Below are 15,803 nucleotides of genomic sequence, written 5' to 3'. Positions count from 1 at the left end.
ACCCCACCCCCCCCCCCCCCCCCCCCCCCCCTTCGGGCATCATGACCCCTAGTGGGGTTGTTTCCCTCGATATGTCACCATGGGGGGAGGTCTGTTTTGGCCTCAACATCTTGGGACTGGCTAGGAGGACTCTGAGTGGGTGTGTAATGTCTGCTTCCTAATGCCGATTGGCTGGGAGGAGGGACTTCCTTTATACTATGACGTCATTACATCACCGCGTTGGATGCTGTTATAACGCCCGCCTGGGCCGCCAATGCCAGGATGTGGCTGCAACGCAGCCTCGTGGACACCAGCGGCCCCCGGGAGTGATTATAGACTACTACCAGCCCTGGCGAAACCTCCATTATAGGAGTCACTTGTAGGATCCAACAGGTTAGATGTATTTTTGTTTTGGCTATATGGCTTTTTTATCTCCATTATTATATGACCTCTCAAAACATGTAAATTATGCATTTTGTGATTTATTGTGCCTCAATCATGTCAATTTGGAGTGGGTTTTGGAGGTATTGAGAATACCAAATACTCCTCTATCACCTTCTGAAGAGGCTGTTTTCATGTATGATTTAGAGCAGTGGTTCTCAACCTGTGTAACCTCAGGACCCACATTTGTCCTCGGTCATTAAGTCGCGACCTAAGGCACACTGCAATGGAACGCACGGCAGTGTGGGCTGCTGTGCTGCGATGGAGCTTCATCCATACGTGCAGTGCCTGTGCTGCTCACATGTGCACCTGCAGATGTGCCGGGAGCCAGAATGTGATGTCACCCCGGTCCAGGCACCTCAACAGGACACTTGCGAGGGAGCTGTAACTAATGCATGTATTGAGGGAGCTCCTTCGCGGCCATACCCCCATCCCACTGTAAGATGACACTCCGGGCAGCATATTTTGAATGGCTGCTTGGTGTAAGAATGGACAGTGCTGCGCTAGGGGGAGGCTGAGAAACCTCTCGCCTAGAAAAGTGGAAGGCATGCGGTGACCCACTGAACTTGTGGGTCACAACCCACCAGTTGAGAACCAAGGATTTAGAGAACATTCCTTATGAATTATTTAATTACGTCTTGTGTGATTTCATTATGCCTTAAACATAACAACTTGGAGTGGTTTTTGGAGGTATTTTGTTACTAGGATGATGCAAGCATGCACACATCAATTTTATGGGTTTTTTTTAACCTTTTGTATGCAATAAAAATGATTTGCTATCAAGGATCTTGTAATCTCTTAGATCTGTCACCTGGTGACTAAAAAGCCGCATTTACCTACATTTTTTCTATTGACTTATCAGGGCTGTGGCACCAATTACTCAGGACTCGTTCACGACAACTTGTTTTATTTCTTTATGGTTCCTTTACAATTTATGAGAATTCCAGTGTAATGTAGAGAGGTCAGAAAACCATATAAGATACAGTGTTAAAGGAGAACTATGGGGTTAAGGCTTTTCCCCATAGTTCTCCTTAGGGTAACGGGAGGACACAAACTAGGGTCCTCCTGTCACCCTAAGCTCAGTATATCGCGAGCTACAGCTTGCGGTATACTGAGACGCCACAGTATACCGCAAGCTACTGCTCGTGGTACACCGAGACGCCGCAGCTGAAGCGGATCCCGACAATTATGTCTGGATCCGCCCAGCTGCGTGAGTGACAGCTGGCTCTGCCTATCTAGAGGCAGAGCCAGCTGTACCCGCCCCCTCCCCCGTCCGTTCCGCCAGTCAGCACTGGCGGATTGGAGCGGGGAGGGGGGAATCCAGCCCCTCCCCTGTCACGGCAGAGAGCTGTGACAGGATCGGGAGGTGAGTGAACACCGGTATGTGTTCAGTTACTTCCCGATCTCCTGAGCCGACCTCTGACAGTCTCATTGTCACAGGTCGGCTAGAACTATGAGGTGAGTGAAAAGCACTCACCTCATAGTTCTCCTTTAATTACCAAATTCTGAGACATTTTCTCTGCTACTTGTCTGTAGGAGATTTACTAATTTGCCAGGGATAGTTTCTTACCTATGACAATGTGAAGCTTAGTCTGAAATGCATTGTATCAATATGCCTATTTTTAGGTTTACTGATGTGGAGGTCCATTAACAAGATTGCACAGGTTATTGGTCAATAAAATATACCCAGCTTATGACTACAGGCCATCATAGGAGCAAGCTTGGAGCGCTGGCTACTTTACAACACACACAGGGACCATGGGGAACAAAAGTAGCCACCCTCCAGAAGAATGCACAGTGTCAACACCAATTCAGAGATGATTTGAGGATCTATGTAAGGGGTTCCGGGGATGTCCGGCGGCGAGTGTGCGTTCCAGGGTGAAACGCACCAGGAAGAGCATCACCGCCGTCATGTCTCCTCACTATGACGCCGGCCGATGCGTTCCAACCTGGAACGCGGAAGCGGCGCTATGGTTTACGTCCGTTTCCCACGCCTGTGGGCAATTTAAAGACTCCTGAAAGGTTAGCAAGGCGTTCCACTATTGAGGGTCGAACGCCCTGCTAACCCTCCATCTGAACCAGCCATCCCGAACTGCCGCTTGTCCTGGTTGTCTCAGGACACCTTGATACCGCCACATCCTGCCAGGAGGATCTACCTCAGCCACCACTCTGCTTCCTCCACTCAGCAAAACTGCAAGTACTCTGCAACTATAGCTGCAGACCATATGCTAGTGCACTGCTCCTACTGATGTAGCACCTTGAACGCCATTGACTTTATTCTCTACTGGAGTATTTTGTGCCATGCCACCCTGTGCATTATTAGTGCTTATACGTAGTACCTTCTGCTTATGTAATGACGCACAATGAACTTCTTATATTGCTTTGATGGTTGACGCTATCTATTTAATTCCTGGCCTAAGTTACGTGAATCGTATGTACTAGCCAAGTTGTGGCCTATGAAGTAATAGCCACTACTGTTTCCTCTGATATACTACACGGTATATGATGCACGAACCTCCGATGGTGCGTTAGATTGTAAGTGCCGCCAGAGGTTCAAGCCTCAATTACCGTCACACCACTCAACCTGAGTCCAACTCTCCTTTAAACTCCGTAGCCGAGATCCTGAATTATATACTCGCTGAGACAATCAGGCGTGACAATCTACAGCTGAGTGATACACAAATAAGATACATTTTTATTAATAGTTAAGGTACTTTAATGCATTTTAAGGTTTAACTCCTGAGTTTAGTGTCGCTTTAAATACCACATACAAATAATACGAACAGCGCTCTCGGATTGGGCCAAGGGAATAGGGTGCTGTAGCTCTACCTCGCCTGCAGCCCTAGGAGACAGGAGGAGTGCCTGCACTTGTGGAACAAAAAACAAACGTGAGGGCGCAAGGCTAGAGGGACTATGAAACTTATTGAAACAAAGTGAGGGAAGCAAGAGGAGATGGATCACTTACTTTAAAGTGGGTCTCGGGACCGGATGGATGTGGAATACCATTTACCATTTAAATACCACATTAAATACCATTTAAATACCACATAACGTTTTGAAGTAAAATAACTCATACATTATTTAACTCTTTAAGTATGCAATTCACTGAAATCTCTGAGCTATTTACTATATATATGTATATATATAAAAACATGCAATATTTTTTCTTATCATTCAGGCTGTATTTTTTCACTTTTTGATTTTTGGGGGGGTAATTTCCAGTGAATAAAGGCACACGAGTGCAGTCAATTGCACCCATAAGAATAAAAACCAGCTAAAGCGTAAAAAAACCTTTTTATTCGGTCCCATTTCTGCCGTCATGATGGCATTTTTCTCTGTATCCTCCTGTAGATGAACTTATATTCCAGCAATGTGTTCTCAAATACTTCCGTTACCTCAACTTGGTGGTTATGAACACTTGTACACTGGCTGCAACTACCAACTGCATCAACCATGTTCTAATTACCTCATACTTTTTCTTTGGTGAATAGACCTTGTTTGAAATGTTTTTCATGATATATTTATCTAATTTTTTTGTCTCATTTGTTATTTGTTGTTTTTTTTCTATCAACTTTTTATTCACTTATTTAAAACAGTAACATACATACAGAAAAAAAAAAACAGACCACATTACAAAACCACTTTTGACATACAAGTAAATACAATTTACATTAACCTTCATCAACATTCTACTACGCCCTAACCTAAAAGGAAGAAGAAAAAAAGGGGAAAAAAGAAAAAAAGGAACAAACCTCAGATTTAACATTTTAATTATAAATCAACATCCCAATCCTAGTGTCCAATACAAAGAGGAAAAACCCCCTAAATTATTATTATATAACAAGTCCCTATTTGGGGTTTATATATGTATTAAATCTACTAGACATATACCGTATTTGCCAGCGTATAAGATGGGTTTTTAGACCCAAAAACATCGCCCGAAAATCGTGGGTCGTCTTATACGCCGGGTATACTGTATGTAGATTCGGCTACATACAGTATACCGCGCTGAGCCAATCACGGCAGGCTTTGTATTCATTAATACAAAGCCTGTATTAATGAATACAAAGCCTGCTTATTTTGGGCTATACTCGTCTTATACGACGAGTATAGCCCAAAACCTATATTTTAACACAAAAAGTAGGGGGTCGTCTTATACGCCCAGTCGCCTTATACGGCGGCAAATACGGTAAATCATTGTGAAAAAGTGAGCACAAAAACTGTACTGTACCTCCAATATTCTATTACCAATTTCTTTGGAAAAATATTCAAATAGTTCTTTTACACTCATCTCCAAGGCACTCCAAGTTGTCATTCTTTTCCCTTGGTTTGCAAGTTAATTCACTGACATTACTTCCGCATACCTCTAAGGGCCCATTCACACCACCTCCAGACCAGACCAGCTTGTTTCTGGACCTAAAATGCATCCCAATGTTTCCCTATGCTCTTCTTGGCCTCAGTTCACACCATCGCTGTGAGTTCCAGACCAGACCAGAAAAATACTGCAAGTCACATTTTTGTCTGGTCTGTAACGCACCGGAACATGCACAAACGCACCAAAACGCAATGGGGAACAAAAACTTGTTGGGGGCTGGTTTGGATTATCTCATTACTCCTGGACTTCCTGCTTCGGTGGAGAGAGAGATTTGTGAAGATAGGAACCATGATGGCTGAAGTGGACACCAAATTCTTTGTAGAACTTGTGGAAGCATGGGCAATATAAGAACAATAATAGGAAGATAGACAAGTGGAGAGGCATTGCTGCCCAGGTTGTCCCTGGCTATGATGATTTCAGCAGCTCTGAAAAGAACTGTGGTAATTTCATGTCTCTTATGTGCAAGCATTTTGCTGCTCTTCTCCTGGCTATCTGTAGGTCTTGCAGAGGTCCCCCAGCAAGACCTGAAATTGAACACGTAAAAAATGCGGCAAAACGCAAAGCAGTGCGTTCCAGATCTGGTCCAGAAAATGGTGTGAGCCTGCCCTGAAAGATTTTAAATTTACTCCAGTTGGCCCAAATTCCAGAGTACGACATATGGGAGTTTTTTAGAGCAGCTGTAAGCTCCTCCATTTCACTATAATGCTCAATTATTTGAAACCATGATCAAATACCTGGTTCTGACTGGGATCTCCAAGATCTATAAATATTCGCCTTCGCCGCATTCAACAAGAATAGCATGAGAGATCTCCTATATTTTCCAGCTGAATTGGCATGACCAACCTTATATGTTCTAATGTACCCTCTACACCACAATTTCTTCCAACATTTCTTTGAGTAATGCTTATAAACTTTCCCCAACTTTGAAGGTGTTAAATACCATCTTGCTAGTAATTTATAATTGCTCTGCTCCACCTTTGAGCTCCACGAGGTATGGCACAGCTGAATTATCTTATTTCTCTGCTCCACTTTTAATATAATACCAAGATTGTCCTCCCAATGAGCTAAAAATAACCTAGATATCCAACCGTGGAGAGATCTATCAATGCATTATAAAATTGAGATACAATATGCCTTTGTAATGAGGTGCTATGTAACACCTGTTCAACTTGAGTTAACTCTGATAGTGCTCTAAGTGGTGAAGGTAAATTAACAAAATGTGCAAGTTGTCGATAAAACCAAAAATCCCAGCTATATGATCCCCATTCTTCCCCATATTTGGTGTAGAAACATAATCCTACCGTTAATAATATGAAGATCAAGTTCTTTAAACCAAGTTAGAAACCTTTCATCATTGCCAGGAATAAAATACATATGATCTAATAAGCGTAATAAAGGTGAATTATATGACCACCTATGTTGATGACAAATTGAATCCCATATTTTAAAAGTTGTTGGGTTATTAAACCCTCACTTTTTTTTGCATATATCTACTTCTATCAAGCAGGAGATATATGCAAAAACTTTACAGCTGAGTGATACACAAATAAGCTGCATTTTTATTAATAGTTAAGGTACTTGAATGCATTTTTAAGGTCGAACTCCTGAGTTTAGTGTCACTTTAAATACAACATAACGTTTTGAAGTAAAATAACTCATGCATTCTTTAACTCTTAAGTATGCATTTTGCTGAAATCTCTGGGTTATTTACTATATACATACTGTATTTTTTTACTTTCTTGGGGTCATTTCCAGTGAGTAAAGGCACATGAGTGCAGTCAATTGCACCCATAAGAATTAAAACCAGCTAAAGCGTAAACAAATCCCTTTTTATGTGGTCCCATTGATGACATTCTTCTCTGTATCCTCCCGTGGATGAACTAATAGTCCAGCAATGTGTTCTCGAATACTTCCATTACCTCAAATTGGAGGTTATGAGCACTTATACACAGGCTGCAACTACAAACTGCCACAACCATGTTATAATTACCTCATACTTTTTCTTTGGTGAATAGACTTTATTTGAAATGTTTTTCATGATATATTTATCTAATTTTTTTGTCGTACAGCCATCAATTTGTTTTTAAAGAATTTACTCATGTGATATTTTACTGAAAAAGGTAACATGATCAAATTCTCTTATGCAATAATGTTTAGTGAATTGAGCCCACAGCTCAGTAAATTTACCATGTAGTCTCTATTGTGCGGAGGTTCTGTGCCAACATATTTTTTGTGAGACACCAGATTACAGCCAGGGCCGGATTCCCCACAAGGCCACCCAGGCCCGGCCTCAGGGCGGCAGGGAGCAGAGGGGCGGTAGCGGTGTGGAATCCCCCGACGCCTGGAACATGCAGTTCCGGGCGCCGGCAGGGAGCAGAGGGGCGGTAGCGGTGTGGAATCCCCCGACGCCTGGAACATGCAGTTCCGAGCGCCGAGCATTAAGTTGTTTTGTACATTTAGCCCTGCTTTGGGAAAGCAGGGCAAAATGTAGTGTGAGGAAGCCGCTTGTTTGTTTGTTGTCAATAAAGAGAACCTGTCACCTCCAAATGCTATCACACAGGGACTTGTTAGCTCCTGTGTGATAGTGAAAAAAGTTAAGTGAAAAAAAATTGATAACAAAATTATGAAATAAATAAAAAATAATATGAAATAATTAAATTAAAAAAATAAAAAGGTGATTAAAAAGTAAAAAATAATAATAATAAAAATATTAAAAAATAACAAGGAAATAATAAACAATAATAAGATAACAAAATTATTTTTAAAAAAGTAAACGATAAGATAAATAAAAATGTAAAAAAATAAATACAAATAAAAAAGTGATAAAAATAAATAAATAAAACTAACCCTGCCGCCCCTGCCATCTGGGTTGGGGGGGCGCATTGCAGAACCTGGCCTTGATGCGGCAGGGAGAGTAAATCCAGCCCATTATCCAGCATTATTTATATAACTGTTGTTGTGTCAATATACTTTGAATCCACTTCTGGCTGGTTATACAGTGTTAAGCTAGCCATACGGGCTCAAATTTCAGCCCAAACCTTTTGAAGCAGCTGAAATTCGAGCTAGGAGTGGCCCTGTTGGTTACCACCGGGCCCAGTCAAAAGTTGATTTGAAAATAAAGAAGTTAGGTGGAACTTGGACGCTGGAAGGAGCTCAGCTCCCCAAAAACATACTTATGCTCCAAACAATCTGGTTTTCAGTTCCATACTGGCTCTCTCGGCTGCAGGGCCATCTGATCAGGATTCAGTCAAACAACGCCACTGCAGTAACATATATATGAGTTATCTGGGAGGAACCAGGAGTCTTGCTGTGGAACGAGAAGCAGGAAAGATTCTGGGGGGAATTTCTCATAGCAATTGCAAAAGTTTCAACTTGCACGGAATATATTTGATGCACTTTGCACGAGATTTATGATGCTAGCATAATGTTGTTAATAAATTAGGTTAAATAGACTCCAGGAAAGAAGATTTTCCAAGCTTAATTGTCGCTTCTTGGAGAAGTGGTCATGGGGACTTCTTACGTTGCGATTGTTTTCTTAGGTAATGCTCCAGTTTCAGACAGTAGTGCAGATGAAAACAGGTGCAAAACACATGCAGTTGGAAAAGTAATGCAAGCTCAGGTCAAAACGGGGGCACATGATAAAAGACAGATTTGCACATAAAAATTCCCCCTCTGTCTTAGGCAGCTTTGTCCGCTGTTCACATTCCAGGCATGAATTATTGACAGGCAGACTAGAGAGGTTTCAGGTTCTGTGTCACAGGTGGGTGACACCAAATGTGGACTTCCTGGCCTCCAGATTCAACAACAAACTGAGCAAGTTTGTATTCCAATGCAGAGATCCTCTGGCAGTGGATGCTGTGGTAGTGTAACGCCTGAATGGACTGAAGTAGTGTGGATCGCAGCTGCGGAGGCTTCTCAGGTATGGAACCCTGGTTTCACTCTCTCAGTTTTAACAGAGAGTTAAGGTTCCTCGCATCACAGCCTCAGGTTAAATAATAAGGTAACAGAAAAGGTTCTACTACGCAAACTAGGGTTGAGGAGAGGTGGTAAATGTAATCGGGCAGTATGACTGCAGGAGTCCACAGATATGTGCATCTAAAGCAAGTATAAATCCCCCTTAGCAGCTTAAGCCTATGCAGGCGATACTTAAACAGTCCAGAATGACAAGAGGGTGCAACAGCACTCAGTACTTGCGGTTTTGTGAAAAAGTGGCTCAATGGGAGAAGCAGGGGTTCCTCTGAGGGGTCCGGATCCAGTCAATGTTGGAGGGCACGATTTGGAGGCAAGTGGAGGGTTCAGGTAGCTCAATAGGTTCAGTACAACTTGATCTAAACATTTCCTCCTCTGAATCTTCTCCCCTGTCTGCTCTGCAGTATCGAGATGGAGATAATTTCATACGGGCGCAAATACAGGTGTATTGGCATATATGGGGATTAGTTCTTGAATGCAAAACTTCTGCATTTGGAACTTACAGCTGTGTGCGTATAAATGGTGGTACCAGCGTTTGCCAGTCTCCAATTTTAGACGTCCGCTCAGACACGCCCCCTCGCGGCGCGCGCAAGCGGGAAGTGGCCGAAACTTAAAAACAGGCAGCGATGCCTGTTACCATACAAGCGATCCGCCAGCTGTAGAGCCGGCGGATCGCAAGTATGGGGTGCCGATCGGTGTCGCCCCCTCCGCGGTCCCCCCCGCCATTGTCTGACCAAAAAACTGGGTAATAATAAATGTTTCCTAACATAATGTAAAAAAACCCACACTTTTTTGTGTGTTCTTGTGTGGGGCCCCCCTTAAAATCGATGACCTTTTAGACTTGGGGGACCTCAATATTTTGCATACTTTTTTCACAAGTAAAAATGTTTTATTGTTTAGAGCCTTGACAATGACAGGTACATAGGCGTTAAACTGACAATCAAATACAGCCATGTGATATGCAAAACTGTATTACAAAGCAATGAACCAAAGAGGGTACAATAACAGTGGCTGAGTGAGACCCAACACGGGAGTTCCTATTCCATTGTACTGGTATCACACTAAGTCACATATTGGGGTGGAAAGGAATACCTGCATACCGCAATCGGGTGGGCCAAAGGATTAACAGATCTCACTAACTCTGCAGGGTTAATGTGGTCCCTAAACATTGGAAAAGGCGTATAGCAAGGAGGGTTTAGCTGTTAGCTGTCATACTGTCCCAAGGTTTTTTGTTGCAAGACACATGGTGTGTGTCATCAAAGTGATATAATATGAGGCTAGCTGGGGAGAATTCTATCGTGACTCCAGTTATGGTTTTGATCAGAGCGTGGACCAACGTCCAAAAGGGCGAGATCAAGGGGCACGACCACCATATGTGCAATAGAGAGCCCACTTCTCTGCCGCAGCGCCAGCACTGGTCAGAGACATCCGGATATATGTGGTGGAGTAGGGCCAGGGTTTTGTACCAGCGTGAGCGAACTTTATAGTTAGTCTCCTGTACCTGGACATTCATGGAGCTGCCTAATAGTAGGGGATCCATTCGTTCCCATTCCTGCATTGTGAAGGAATATAAGAGATCGCGTTCCCATGCTCTCATGGAGTGTGTCAGTGGGAGGGTAGAAGAGTCCTTCAAGAGGGAGTATAGAGATGAAATTGCATGTGTCACTCTCTGTTCGGAGGTGCATAGCTTTTCAAATGGGGTTAAAGCGCGTGATAAGAGTCCTTTATGTGAGTGAGAGTTGAGATAGTGTCAAATTTGAAAATAGGACCACAGTGGCATGGGAGAGGATGGGTTCTCCTCGTTCAAGTCCGCGAGAGTGCGAAAATTACCCTGTCGGTCAAAGAACATCTGAGCCGTCAGGGGAGTATCGGTGGACCAGCGGCGTAGGAAGGAAGCACATTGACCCGGGGGAAAGGTCGGGTTGAAGCGCAGGGGCGTGAGTGGACCTGGGGTAGAGGAAAGGGCCTGTCTGTTGTTAATTGTGGTGAGAACCCGTAGGGAAGTTCTGACCGTCGGGTGAGTCAATACTTGGGGCGGCAGGTGCAGGCGTTGTAGCCAGGGCCATGAGCCGATGGGGGTGTCTGCCAGTAGCTGTTCTATCCGAACCCAGTCTTTATTCGGGGCATGGACCGCCCAGTCTATGATGCGGGCCATATGACACGCCCAGTAGTATCTCTGGATATGTGGAAGGCCAATGCCTCTGGAAATGTTGGAGCGAGTGAGGGTTTGAGTGCTAATTCGTGGGGATCTGTTATTCCATAGAAACGAGCAAAACATTGTGTTCACTGAGGTGAAGAAGGCCTTAGGAACTTGTATGGGTACAGTCTGAAAGAGGTATAGGAGGCGTGTGAGGGCCGTCATTTTTAGAATGGCAGCTCTGCCAAACCAGGAGTAGAGTGGCTTATTCCATTCCCTCAAATCCAACCTTAGTTGGGAAAGGTGGGAGATATAGTTTAGAGAGTATAAAGTTTGCAAATTGGTCGGAATCTTAATGCCCAGGTAAGTGATGGCTCGATCCGCCCAGCTAAAGGGGAAGTGGGAGAGACAGAACTGGACCGTCTCATCTGGCAGAGATATGTTGAGGGCCGAGGATTTGGAGAGATTGATTTTAAACGAGGACAGAGATGCAAATTCTTGAAAGGCTCGGAGAAGATTAGGGAGGGAAATTCTCGGTTGTGTTAGGAAAAATAGCAGATCGTCTGCAAATGCAGCCACTTTGGACTCCTTGTCAGGTGTGGGAAAACCATGAATGTTGGGATCTGATCTAATTCTGCGGAGAAAGGGCTCCAGTGCTATCACGAAAAGCAGAGGGGACAGCGGACACCCCTGTCTGGTGCCATTGCAGATGGGGAAGGCATCCGACAGAGAGCCGTTTACTCGGACCCTAGCTATTGGGTTGTGATGCAGCAGAGCCATGCGATCTAGCATACGTGAGCCGAAACCCAGGTGTTTTAGGGCGGCAAACAGGTAATCCCAGGCCACTCTGTCGAATGCCTTCTGTGCACAATCTGTGGACAGAAGGAAGCCGGCATGTCCCTGACTCCTAAGCCAATGGTGGAGGCCAATTGCCTTAGTGGTGTTGTCTCTGGCCTCTCTCCCAGGAATAAACCCTGCCTGATCCCCATCGATCAGGTCCGGGAGAAGGGGCAAGAGACGGTTGGCAATAATTTTTGCATGCAATTTGACGTCTACATTGAGCAAAGAAATGGGGCGATAGTTAGCGCATAAGGAGGGGTCTTTCCCCTCTTTCGGTATAACTGTGATGTGAGCTTTTAATAGGTGGGAGGACCCGTGGGGACTTCTGGGGAATCGGTCAAATGCTGTTAAGAAGTGTGGGGTCAAAGTTTCTGAAAGAGTTTTATAGTACAGAGATGTGAACCTGTCTGGTCCTGGGCTCTTTCCTGGCTTGAGTTGGGATATCGCAATCAGTACCTCTTGTGGCGTGATCGGGGTCTCCATATTCGCTATCACCTTTTCAGGTAGGGGTGACGGGCTATGTTGGGAGAGGAATTTTTCGATGTCAACGAGACGAGCATTCCACTGGGCCGACGACGGATCGGGGGGTGCTAGTTTATGTAGGTGCATGTAGAAGTCTAGATATTTCTTTCCATCTCTTCCGGTGATATGGGAGACTATTCGTGAAGCCGATTGTTTTTTCAGTGATCGGGCCAGAAATTTCCCTGCCTTATTGCCATGTTCGTAGTAAAATTTACTAAGGGACATATAGGATTTTTTCGTTCCCTCATGAAGTAGTTCAAGAAGATCGGTGCGTGCCTGTGTCAGTTCAGCGAGGTGGGATTGGGCCAGGGAGCATTTGTGGAGCGCTTCCAAGGTGGCTATGCGGGCAAGTAAGGAGGAGCATCTGGTTTTATGCTGTTTGTGGAGATGGGCTTGTACCTTGATGAATTCTACCCTGATCACACTCTTATGGGCTTCCCATAACATTGTCGGGGTGGAGCAAGTGCCCTCATTCAGAGAGAAGTACTCCGAAAGCTTGTCTTTTATTTGGGACACATAAACAGCTTCCCCGAGGACCGAGGGGTTGAGTCTTCAGATACGGGCAGGGGAGGAGTGTGTGGGGAAGGTAATGGTCATGGTAATTGGTGCGTGGTCTGAGAGAACCATGGGCTCAATCGTGGCTCCCTTCAGATTAGGGAGATCTCGTTGGGAAAGGAAAAAAAAATCTAGCCTGGAGTAGCTCAAGTGAGGGTGGGAGAAGAAGGTGAAGTCCTTCATCGTGGGGTGAAGGAATCGCCATGTGTCATGGAGGGTCAGGGAGGCTAAGAGCTTTTTGAGCGATCGTAGGCACTTAAAAGGAACACACGACTTGCCAAGTGTCAAGGAGAGGATTCAGTGGGACGTTGAAATCACCCCTCAGAATGAGTATTCCTTCCGCAAAGTCACGAATTTTGGAACAGACAGTGCGCAGGAAATGTACCTGCCGTACATTAGGACAATAGACGTTAACAATAGTGACAGGGGTGTTATTAATTTTACCCTTAAGCATTAGGTATCTGCCATCTTGGTCTGACAGTTGGGCGGTTAGCTGGAAGTGTGCGTGGGAGGAAAAGACAATCGATACTCCTTTAGTTTTGGAAGAGGCATTGGTGGAGTGGAATGCTAGTGGGAATTGTCTGGAGTGAAGTTTGGGTATGGCGTTGCTTCTAAAATGTGTCTCCTGTAGTAGGATCACCAGTGCTTTATGGTGAGAAAATGCTCTAAGGAATTGAGACCTCTGTGGAACGTTTAAGCCTTTGGCGTTAATAGATAGTAATTTCCAGCGCAGCGGCAGGAGCGGGGTCAAGCGCTGACGCCATGGTGGATGAAGATGGAGCGACAGTAGAGTATCAGAAGAGGGTAGGTAGAGCAGGCAAGAGAATCGGGGTAGGACCAGAAGATTTGAGAGTGGAGGGCGGACGGGCGGGGAGATAAGGTGTGGGAAAGGAGGGAGAGGAAGGGAGGATGAGAGGTGAGATATAAGGGGCAGGGGGGTGGGAGAGTTAGGTACAGAGAAGGGAGGTAGAAGGATGTTATACAGCCAGGGGGGAGAGGACAAAAACTGGTGTACTAGGAAGTACACCTGCAACCCGGGGGATAAGGAAACCTAGCCTTATCCCTGAAAAGGTAAAGCACCGGGTTGTGTCGATCGACTCGCACTGCAAGACAGATCGTGTGGAGGTGTGACTGAGCGGAAGGGTCAAGGGACGTTTTCCTGAACCCGGGCCCCTCTACGTGAGATGATGCGTAGTTTGCGAGGAGGTACGGTCCGTTGTGCAAGGGTGGTTGGCCAGGGCTCTTCTTAGGAAGCGGTGGAAGCGTTGTAAACTGTGGAGACAGTGCCATGGGAGTAGGTGGGGATGGATATATGGGCCAGATATACGAGTCGGATAGCTAGGTCGTGGTGGTGGAGCTAGCGATGTAGCTGACCCGACTTATGGAGGGGAAGAAAAGGTTGCTAGAGCACCAGAGATAACTTTTCAGCAACGTTCACCAATGGGGTTACTTCGTCTGAGGAACAAAGGTGATCAGGAACAGAGTTCAAACCGTAAAATGCGAAACAAATCGTGGAACTATCATGCTCTCCCCGTTCAAAGCCGTTCGTCGGATTCAGCTTGCAGTTGCTTAAGAGGCTGCGTGCTGAATTACTATTGAGGCCGGTTGGGGCGAATAGATCAGTCTCACAAGAAGATATATCATGAGCTCAAGCTTAGGTGGTCAGATAGGAGCCTGCGGGAAGCGGCGGCCACAGGGGAGCAGCACAGGGGGGAGTCGTGAGCCCTCCGCATTAGAGTTGAGCCGAGGCGCAGCAACGCTTGCGAAAAACGCGGTCTCCATCCACTGGTCGGCTCCACTCTAGATAGGTGGCTAGTAGTAGCTAATTCGGGGGGGGCGGAATATCAGTGTAGCTTATGCATATCGTGAGGGCACACAGCAGGCAAGAGGACATTCAATACAATAAAGAGTAATGTGCAATACTGACGAAAAACTTCAAAAAGGGAGACATTGCTTCAGAAATACACGTAGCTGCCGCAGCCGAGAATCCTCCGCATTCTCTCTCGTTTGTCATCATTGTCCTGGGACATGACCCAACTTGGGCTTCTCACGGCAGCAGGTCGGGAAGGGGGAGAGCCAGAGCGTGCGGACCGGGCAGAGTGGTGGTGTCTCTAGGTTCCAGCCATGGAGGCCAAAGCCAGTCCAGTATCGAGGATGTCTATAGTTCCAGCTCGGGGGAAAAAGAGAAAAAAAAGGGGGAGGGGGGGGGAGAAGGGTGGTGTTCGATCGCAGGGGCACAGTACCTGTAGGTTCGTCGAGGGGGAGCCAAGTCCAGACAGACGGTAATAGTGGTCTCGGATAGCACGCTGACGACTCAGGCCAGCCGACCTAACGGCGGTGCATGTGCTGACGCGTTCTCGATGCAGGATGCTTCGGCCCGTGGGGAGCCCTCCCTCGATCAGCCCGGGGTGTTGGAGTGTCGGCGCTCCAGAGGAGTAGACGGGGGAGCCGGAGATCGACCGTCTGGGAACCGGAAGGCTTCGTACCAATCTGGGAGGTCCACGAGCGGGAGACGTAGCTGGTCACAGAAGCGTTGCAGGTCCGCCGGGACCGTGAGAAGGTATGTGCGGCCTGAGTGGGTGGCCGCTAGGCCAAACGGGAACCGCCATCTGTACTGAATGTTGCGGGAGCGTAGTAGCTGTAGCAGGGGGCGCAGATCTCTCCTGTGTTGGGTGATTTGTGAGAGGTCCTGGAACAATTGGATCTCCGCGTTCTGGAAGAGGAGCCGCTGCCTGTTCCTGGAGCAACGTCTTCTTTCAGCCGAACGTCAATTAGGCAGCAAATCATGTCTCGAGATGGGTCTGCTTCACCTCCTTTAGGCCTCAGAGCCCGATGGAACCGTTCCATGGGGACCGGTGAGTCCGGTGGGCGGTCAAGTTGCGAGGCCTCGATCGTTTCTGGAATGCCTATCACCCTTAGGTTATGTCGGCGGCCCCTATTGTCGAGATCCTCCAGGTGCCGATGCATTTCCATGAGTCGGGCGTG

General features: G+C 46.1%; 1 protein-coding gene across 1 annotated transcript in view; it reads left to right on the top strand.

Annotated features, from left to right (window-relative positions):
* LOC108798368 (protein Jade-2-like) overlaps positions 1–15,803 on the top strand; it is a 253,509-nt gene that overhangs the window by 233,021 nt on the left and 4,685 nt on the right. The window lies entirely within an intron of this gene.

The sequence above is a fragment of the Nanorana parkeri genome, unplaced genomic scaffold (genome assembly GCF_000935625.1).
Source record: "Nanorana parkeri isolate BGI_ZX_2015 unplaced genomic scaffold, ASM93562v1 scaffold1456, whole genome shotgun sequence".
NCBI lineage: Eukaryota > Metazoa > Chordata > Amphibia > Anura > Dicroglossidae > Nanorana > Nanorana parkeri.
The sequence above is the reverse complement of the archived record's forward strand: the minus strand, read 5'-3'. Positions and strand labels throughout refer to the sequence as shown.